This window comes from Hippocampus bargibanti, linkage group LG09 (assembly GCF_051943395.1).
Source record: "Hippocampus bargibanti isolate YZ-2025 linkage group LG09, ASM5194339v1, whole genome shotgun sequence".
NCBI lineage: Eukaryota > Metazoa > Chordata > Actinopteri > Syngnathiformes > Syngnathidae > Hippocampus > Hippocampus bargibanti.
In genome coordinates this window covers 19,460,212-19,470,827 of record NC_142742.1, presented here as the reverse complement: position 1 = coordinate 19,470,827, position 10,616 = coordinate 19,460,212, and positions in this window count along the sequence as shown.

The following is a 10,616-nucleotide window of genomic DNA, read 5'->3' as shown; positions in this document are numbered from 1 at the left end:
TTCAACTTCTTCGATTGCCCGAGACCGTCGCTTTGAGAGCACAGAAACACCTTTTGCAACAGACGCACCTTTGATGGCTTTTCTGTTCCGGAGAATGGTAGCAATGGTTGACTTAGCATAGCCGTGCTCGGCCACTAAATCACACAAACGCACACCTCGTTCATGTTTTTCAATTATCTCCTTCTTCTCAGCGACAGTGATTTTTTGTGTCTTCTTGGGCTGAAGACGAGCCTGTGGTGGGTTTTTTTCCATCCCATCATAGTAAAATTATCAGCAAAAAGCTCCAAGTAGGCGATTGACGTGTGCATTCAATGAGAAGGTGTGTGGAAAGTAGCGCCGGCCGGAGCGCTGTTCGGTCGTGTGCTTCCACCGAAGATCACTCCGCCAGATCCGAAGGTCGTGTGCTTGATGGACCAGCCGTGGTGTGTGTGTATTATGAAAATAGTGCTTATTATAAGGTTTAAATTTCAGGTTCGTAAGATGAAAAGTTCGTAAGATAAGGTGTTCGTAAGTTGTGGTCTCACTGTACTTGATTATTGCTAGAAATATGTTGTAACTTGTTAAAAGTATTGATGTTTACATGTGGAATTTTGTTCATAAAATTGTGCAATGAATCATTACATACGTATGTTTTTTTTCTCAGTAAGGAAAAATTGAGCCATTCGTAAGGTCACAGAGTACCGCAGGTGATAGTTATGCAGGTGAGCTATTTAAACAACCTCTGAACCATCTGGTTTGTTTCTCAAAGTGAATTGGGCATACAGTATAGCAAATGGGTATGAATCCCAACAAGGCAAGATTGTGTTGGATCTATAAGTATGCTTGGTCAAGGGGCCTTAAATGATAACTAGAAGTGCGATTACCATGTCACCCAAGGGATAGGCTCCAGCATACCCCATGGTCAATGGTATAGAAAATGGATGGTTGTGGGGGATTCTGGTTTGATGTATAAACAGCCAGTTCCGAATTGGCTACTACATTGCACACTCAATAAAATGGGGAGTGTAAAAGACTAATCGAGGAGACAACGATTGTATCCACTAGATGACAGTATATCGTTTTGTTTTCGGCATTTAATACCTGACGGTGTCAATTGGTGCTGTGTTACACTTGCAAAAAAATACTACTTTATAAGATTGAGATTGACTATACCCAACAAAGTTTCTAGTGTTGATTGACAAAAATCATCAGCGAGTGAAACGAGATTTAATCAAGGAGCGAATTGACAGCAGGTTGTTTCTTTCTTTGTGCCTTTCTTTTTCAACAATTGGGTAATAATCTGTAAATTTCTGAAATGAATCTGATAGGCCCTACTTGATTATGACCTTTGTTTTGAGCACAATGACGCACAATTATCTTGATGACACCTTATTAGAGAATTGAAACGGTTAATTTGCTTGAACCTTTTAAATGGATGCTGGTTCCCTTTCTCAGTATAGGATGGGTGATTAATTATTCAGGAGTGAAAGCAAATCTGCACTGCTGTATATGGGACCAAATGACCCACTGTAAATTTGATGTGTGGAAACAACGGTGGAAACATGGTTTTTACTTATTGTATTTTATTGACACCAAAATGCACTTGTGTGCCAAATTTAGAGCAAATGAGATAAACTGATTGAGTACGAAAGGCAGATACCTCATTTTACAGTATTTAGTAATTCGGCTGTACATGGGATGTACTGAATAAACAGGCGGATTAAAAGACTACTTGTTCATGTACAAATTATATGTATTACGAATAAGAGAAATACAATAGCATGGGAATCGATGAGAAGGTTTCTTCAGCCGTCATCTGTACAAAAGTGAAGGTTTCAGACGTTTCGCCTCCTATCCAAGAGGCGTTCGCTGACGAAGCCTCTTGGATAGGAGGCGAAACGTCCGAAACCTTCACTTTTGTACAGATGACGGCTGAAGAAACCTTCTCATAGATGGACCACTCCTGTACGACTGAGAGCTTACACAGACGAATAGCATGGGAAACGTAAATAGACATGAATAGACAAGAAACAGGACAAACTTGATACAATACTGTCGAGGTGTGGGTAAATAATATTCAGTCGGTTTAGAGCAAGCAAGTTTATTGAACAGCAAGCTCGAGCGGTCGTCATTTAACATCCGGTCAGGTGCTTTCAATGTAAATGCATCACAGGTATTACCACATCTCCCTTTCTAGAATCGTGAACAGATTGTAGCAAATACTATCGTAATGATACAAACGTCAAGTCTTCAGAAAACTTTACACGAGATAGAAAAATTCACTCCAACTGTTTCACAGGAAAATAACAATAAACATTGGCATATTTATGGAGGCAAATATTGTAAACAGCAGATGAAAAGGGATCAGATGGTGTCTATTCTGCAGACTAGTTTAAGCTTAATGCTTGCTGGTCTGCTTAACATGGCTACATATAAGTCATTGACAACATAACAACATAAATCTCTTCCTGTATTACTCGCTCTCCCTTGCACAATGACTCACTGTATTTACCTAAAACAGATAGGGGCTTGGGACCTGGGCCAAATAGTGGTCTGTTGGGTTTGACTAACTGAGAATCGCCCTCTGTAATAGCATGGAAAATATGGGCTGGAATAACTGTGACACCCGCTCCTGTGTCAATCCTAAACCTAACTTTGAGGTTTCTTACGGTCAAATCAACAAACCATGGGTCGAAGCCTGCATCTACTGAGCCTAGAAATAATGGGGTGTCTTCATTGCAGTCTGTCTCTACATCATGTACTGTTTTGGTAGATTAACAAACTTTGCTGTAATTTCCCCGCTTTCCACATGTGTGACATGTGACATCTCTCAATGGGCATTGTGCTTTGGCATGACCGGGTGACTTTCCACATCTGTAGGATGTCTGTGGCTTTGCTGATGAGTGCTTTGGGTGTTGAGGGGTCTTGGGTGCGAATGTTTTTGGTTTTCTTTTTGTTACTGCATCAATGTCCATCATAACTCCTCCTCTAGGGTCGTTTTGTTGCATTTTGATCACTTCTGACTGTCTTGCCATGTTGATTGCTTTTTCCAGCGTCAAATCCGCGTCTAACTGCATCCTCTCAGATAAACCGGTGTCTCTCATGCCCACCACGATGCGGTCTCTTATTAACTCGTCGCAGAGTGCGCCATACTTGCAGTTTTCCGCCAGGGCATACAGCGCAGTAATGAAAACGTCTACAGCCTCGCCTGGTTGCTGCACTCTCTGATTGAATTTAGCTCTCGCGTATATATCGTTCTTTTTTGGCACAAAGTACTTTTCGAACGTGTTCTTTACCGAGGTGTACTGCTGTCTCTGTGCGTCGGTTAAATCTTGTCCACGCAAGATGTCATCCGCTTCATCCCCCATGCAGTAAATCAGTGTGTTCACTTGGTTAGCTTCTGTGCTAAGATGAAGGTTACTTGCTAATCTGAATCTCTCGAACCTGCGTATCCACCGTTCCCAATCGTGAGGCTTCGAAAGGTCGAATGCTTCTGGTGGTTGTATGGAAAACGGAGCGCTCGTAGGCACGTTGGCATTCGTCGGTAGCTGTGGAGGTGGTTGTTGTTGTTGAGGCCCTGCTGCGGCTACGTCGTTGCCGTCTTCGGACATCGTGTCTCTTGACATTTATTTCTTTTCAACCTCAGAACCAAAAGTTGCTCTTTATGCTGTCTTTACCACTGCTCAACTTCTTACACCACGTAGTGGCGTGAGTAAATAATATTCAGTCGGTTTCGAGTAAGCAGCAGTTTATTGAACACATAGCTCTAGCAGACGTCATTTAACATCCGGTCAGGTGCTTTCAATGTAAAATAACACAGCTAACACCACAAATAGTTCCGTAAATGAAAATATCATGAAAATTGAAACAACCGGCATCCAGCAAAAATATATTTTGTGTTTTGTGTGTTATTCCTGTTAAATCAGAAAGAGCCGTAAGGGGGCAGAGCAACGGCCTTTCTTTGTCAGCAGAGTTTCTTTGAGAGCAGAGTTCATATGATGCTACAAAAAATACGTCCATACAAGTGCAAATAAATATTTTTTTTTATGACATAGAGAAGCTTTTCGGCCTCTTTGCCACATAATACTGTATATCATAGTGACTAGAGCTAGACTGTTTTACCGCTGTGACCTCCCCTATAGGACGAAGTTCTGCAGCGTAAGCTTCCACAGACCAGTAAACACTGTGGATACTACCCCTTAAAAGGCAACCGACGTCACTTTTTTGTTTTTTAACTAACATCAGAAAAACGTTTTATAGCATCTAAAATACCCAAAACACGCAGTATGATATTTTTTATTCAAATGCAAAACACCAATAAAAATGACTTAAAGTGTCCAAAATCTGCAAAAAATTGAGCCCGCCCCCAGTTCGTGATGTCACGCCAATACGTCTTGCATTGTTGGAGAATAAAAACAATGGCTTCGGATAATATGCTTTCTTGTTACACATGTAACGGAGTTGTGCACTTAGATTATTAAATTATGAAGGAAGTGACGCAACGGCGCACAGTGTGGCACTATGTCCCGCCCATAGTTTCCAGAACAATCTGGAGGAGATTCATGATGAATCACAATTTTCTGATGGTCTCGATTAACGCGCATTTTCATGACAACATCTTATTTTGTTTCCCCTTTTGTACTGTCTAGTGTTATCTAATTAGTTCCCTCATTCATTTCGAGTCTAGATTACTTTTTGTGTCATTATTTAATTCACGTTTTGTCGAGTGGAACTTTGAAGCACATGTGCTTCATAGTGCTTTTCTGTTGCGCAGTTAATCACAAGACGAAACCCATGCGACTTCACCCATCCCTTCTGCCATACTGTGTTGCAGAAATTAAAGAAATAAAAAGACACATCCATGCGTCTGGTCTCATTAAGACGGCAGCATCGTGGAGATGAAGACAGTCACTGTTGTGACACCCGTCACACACATCCAGTTATGAATATGATTCAAATAGTTCTGAAGAGGAAAGCATACATGTTTGCCATCAATTAAAGAAGTCCTTCCGTGTCATTTTGAGGCATCTGGACTGCAATGTTACGTCCCACAAAAGAGGCAGAAAAATGGCGACCAGCTCCTGTGAGGAATGAATCAGCCCGTTTCCACAGGCTGATACATTCCTTGCATGGACTCCCTCTGCTGGTGGCTTTTGGATATAACACAAGGGTTTAAAAAACAGTACAGCAAAATACATTGATGTGATGGAAAGACGCTACAATGCGTCTTTTTTACTGTCAGGAGGCGGTCCTTTTCTGACGTCACGTGAGGACTCGTCACCAACTCAAAAACAAGACTTCCTGAATGTTCAGCGCAAGTCTTAAAACGTAAAATATAGCTATATGCGGTGGAATCTTATTAAAATACGTCCAGTAGAAGTCATTTGAAGCCATTTTACAAATTATGGACACAACTTGTCCGTAGACAAGTTTCCAGCAGACAAATAAGCCCATATCCAACGGAGCTTGGGAGCCATCTTCTGCATGTTCTGGGTTCTACACATCAGTCCTGATGCCTCAAAATGACCCGGAAAGACTTCTTTAATCGATTGCAAACATTTATGCTTTCCTCTTCAGAACTATTTGAATCCTATTCATAACTGGATGAGTAACAAAAAAAGCATCTTCTGCGAATCTGAAGCCATTGTTTTGATTCTCGAGTAAGGCAAGATGTCTTGGCGTGACATCACGAACAAGGGGCCGGGACCTTCTGAAACTGCCCACTTACGGATTCAATTTGAAGTAGTTTTTGGACACTTTAAGTCATTTTTATTGGTGTTTTGCATTTGACTAAAAGTATCATCCTGTGTGTTTTGCGTATTTTAGATGCTATAAAACGTTTTTCTGATGTCAGTTCGGAAACAAAAAAGTGGTGTCGGTTGTCCTTGAAAGGACAGCAGACACCATGCTTGTATTGAAATATTATGTCTCCAACTTGAGAAGACAATTGTAGTGGTGAATGTTCTTGAACCATTCCAGTGGATTCTGGTTCATGCAGTAATTTAAGGAATATGGGAAATAAAGGCTCCATTAAAAATGCAAGTTCTATTCACTGCATTTATGATTGGTGGGTGATACTACTTTTCTTTTATACAATGATCATTTCAACACAATCTCTACAGTGAAAGATTGCAAAAGCAAAATAATAGCCACTCTGGACAGTCTTTGCTTTATTTGCTTTATTTATTTATACTGCTTTATGCAGTATGCTTTTGCAATCTCTCACTGTACAGATTGTGTTGAAATCGTCATGGTATAAAAGAAAAGTAGTATCACCCACCAATCATAAGAAAAGTAGTATCACCCACCAATCATAAATGCAGTGACTAGAACCTGCATTTTTAATGGAGCCTTTATTTCCCATATTCCTTAAATTATTGCATGAACCAGAATCCACTGGAATGGTTCAAGAACATTCAATTTATGCTTATTATTTTTAACCATTCTCCATGCGTGGTGGTTTGAGATATTGATTTTGTATTGTCTAATACAGGGAGGGCAGAGGGTGTTGTCATTTTTTTCAAAGTGGAGGGTTCATATACAATAGTAGAAAATGCTATATCTTATGTACTGTATCTTCTTTTCCTTTTGGGTTTTCCCTTCAAGGGGTCGCCAGAGCGAATCAGTGTCCTCCATCTTCAGAGATTTGATCCGCATGTTTGTTTTGGCCAAGCTTTTACATCGGATGCCTTTCCTGACACAACCCTCTTTATTTATCCGGGCTTGGGACCGGCACAAGCAGACTTATGTCCCTTTGTGACTACAGAACAAGCAACTCGCTCAGTAAAAGGCTCCCAAACAACAATGGTCATCGGCACAGCAACATTCAAATAAGACTTCGAGTCAAGAGGATTTTTTTTCTCCCATATATTTTGAAAAGGAATAACTGTTAGAGTTTAGATTAAGAAATAATTGAAACTCACAAAAAGGAGTGAATACGTCTCTTTGTTATTTTTTTTTTACACAAGCCACAGTACAGGGTATAGCGTTCTCACCTATTCTCAACAATCTTTCTACCCCCTGTGTTGCTTTGTGTAAGGGGGTTCGGTTAATGATAGAACTTCTGGATAGAGTTGAGGTTCTTTTTTAGGACTGCCGTCTTGGTTGGAGGGAGAAGGCAATTGACATGAGTGCCTCTCGTAGGCTCTCATCTCACTGAACTGCAGCAGTGCATGCTCCTTTAGTCTATAGCCAGGTATCACTAGTCGAACAAGCAAATACGATTTGCTCATATCATTACATCTCCCTTACTGTATAGTACTGTATATTTATCTTTGCATGTCACACATGTATATAATTTGGCCACCAACCAGGGATTACAAATGGCAGTCCAAGTGCCCACTTCACCGTGGTAATCTGCAATTACCACGGCTGACTTTAGATCATCCAGCTGTGGATGACTGCTCTTTCGGATTCCGCAATGTCAAAGACTGTGCGTGTGCCCTGTTGATTTGAAAAAACCTATGAAAGAAGAAAACTTGATTTTGACCGTGAAAAAAAATGGCTCTATTCACACCCACTACGGGTGCCCATGCCCATTTCAAATACCAAAATACCAAAAGTGCATGACTTGTGCTCAGCATGAAAATTGAGCTGATAATAGTGTGCTACCCTTTCTCTATGACACACACAGTGCACCTCACGTGATACTTTTTTTCAACGTGCAATATATTCGCACCACTGTGGATGACTTTCCAAGATTTTCATCCTCCTCACACTTTCCCATGCCTGTGAAGAATCACTGTGGTTCTGGCATCGTTTGGCCTCTCCCGGTAAGCAGGTGGTGCACGTCTGTGAGAATATTTTGACATGAGTCATTCAGCATTTGTCATGCCATTTTGGTCGCATCGAGCTTCCACAATTTTTGTATACAAGATGGCTCAAACAGCGCCTTATTCCTCTTCATTTTAATGGTAAAATTGACGTGTGGACACGCAGAATTAATGCCAGTCCAGGTTAAGTTGTCGCAAAACTGGATGGGTGGATGGATGCTTGCATATGCTTCCATAAATACAGCAGTTATTAATTAGATTTCATAGTTGATCTCAATTACTGTTGAGTAGTATATTCCCAAACTCATGCAGGATAAATAGCTTAGAAAATGAACAGAATGTTTCAAAAAGTTAAGGATGTATGAAAGTAAATTATGACTCCTATCAAACTTATTGTAAAAAAAGATCTTCATTTTGAATATAATCAAAGCTAAAATGTATGCATTGGGGAGACTGAACACATTCTCAAAAAAAGACTTTATCAACATCGCACGGATAACACAAATTGGCCTCAATCGGCAGTACATATGCACCTAAAAGCTTGCAACCACTCATTTGACGACAATGAGGTTAAAATCTTAGCGAAAGAAAATAGATGGTTTGAAAGGGGAGTAAAAGAAGCTATTTTTTATAAAACAACAAAACCCTTCACTAAATCGCCATGATGGTGTGAGGTTTCATTTGGATCGTGCTTACAACACACTTCTGAGATTGTTACCACATAGGCTTAGTCATGCTGATGAGTTGATACCACGGCAAATGGGGCAATCTGGCCAGTCATAGACCATAATCAATCAGGACAATAGAAGTAATCAGTGTAGCCTCAGGGAATAGTCCCCTCAACCCGAGAGCAGGGACTGATCATAGAAAAGGTCTGGCACCGTCATATATATATATATATATATATATATATATATATATATATATATATATATATATATATATATATATATATATATATATATATATATATATATATATATAAAAAAAATCCGCGTCTCACCCACCATGGGTGGTGTCTGTCCCCCATTTTAGCTCGGGTCCTCTACCAGAGGCCAGGAAGCTTGAGGGTTCTGCGCAGTATCCGTGCTGTACCCAGCACTGCGCTATTCTGGACCGAGATATTCGATGTTGTTCCCGGGATCTGTTGCAACCACTCGTCGAGTTTGGGGGTCACTGCCCCGAGTGCTCCGACCACCACAGGCACGACTGTCACCTTTACCTTCCAGGCTCTCTCCAGCTCCTCTCTGAGCCCTTGGTATTTCTCCATTTTCTCATGTTCCTTCTTTCTGATGTTTCCATCACTCGGGACCGCTACATCCACGACAACGGCTTTCCTTTCCCCTTTATCTATGACCACGATATCTGGTTGGTTGGCCATTACCATCTTGTCGGTCTGTATCTGGAAGTCCCACAGGATCTTTGCTCGGTCATTCTCCACCACCTTGGGAGGTGTTTCCCATTTTGACCTTGGGGTTTCCAGTCCATACTCTGCACAGATGTTTCGGTAGACTATGCCAGCCACCTGGTTATGGCGCTTCATGTAGGCTTTCCTTGCCAGCATCTTACACCCTGCAGTTATGTGTTGGATTGTCTCAGGTGCCTCTTTGCACAACCTACACCTTGGGTTTTGTCTGGTGTGGTATATCCCTGCCTCGATGGCTCTGGTGTTCAGGGCCTGCTCTTGGGCAGCCAGGACGAGTGCCTCTGTGCTGTCCTTTAGGCCAGCCCTCTCTAGCCACTGATAGGACTTATTGAGATCAGCCACTTCTGCTATGGTTCGGTGGTACATCCCGTGTAGGGGCTTTTCCTCCCATGATTGTCCCTCTTCCATCACCTCATCCTCTGTTCCCCATTGTCTGAGACATTCTCTGAGTACATCATCCGTTGGAGCCTTCTCTTTGATGTATTCATGGAGGTTGGGTGTTTCATCTTGGACAGTGGCTCTCACACTCACTAGTCCCCGGCCTCCTTCCTTACGGCTTGTGTACAGTCTCAGGGTGCTGGACTTGGGATGGAACCCTCCGTGCATGGTGAGGAGTTTTCGGGTCTTAACATCCGTGGTCTGAATCTCTTCCTTTGGCCACCTTATTATTCCTGCAGGGTATGTGATCACTGGCAGGGCATAGCTGTTTATTGCCAGGGTCTTGTTCTTGCCATTGAGCTGGCTTCTGATGACTTGCCTCACTCGCTGGAGGTATTTGGTCGTCGTCGCTTTCCTTGTTGCTTTTTCGAGGTTGCCATTGGCCTGTGGTATACCGAGGTACTTGTAGCTGTTTTCAATGTCTGCTATTGTTCCTTCAGGGAGTGAGACCCCTTTATATATGACCCCTTTATATATGACCGAACAGCACCCCAGCCGGCCGGCCCACCTTTCCACACCCCCTTTCTCTCCTTTCTCTGAATTTCATTTTAAGTGCCTTTCAAAGCTCTCAAGGACACTTTACAGTCACAGACAAGCATAAGTCCTATAATAAATAAAATACAATCACAAATAGAATACAATAAATAAAATCCAGCTATAAATAGAAACAAGAAAACGCTACACAGAAAATGCGATTCTAAAGAAATTTGGCATGCAATGCATTCAAATGAACACATTTCAGGGAGCGAGACCGGGACGACTTTCCAAATGTCACGATAAAAAATAGCTACGCCACCTCCACGGCTAGAATGGCGATGTTTGAAAATAAAATGGGGCCTCGGTATACCTTACCTTACGAACTTTTTGGTCTACGAACGTTAAATTTATGAAAATTAAACCTTGGCATAAGCACTACTTTTCGCGATATACACCCCCCACCACGGCTGGCGGAGTCATCTTCGGCGGAAGAACAGAAAAGCACACGACCGAAGAGCACCCCA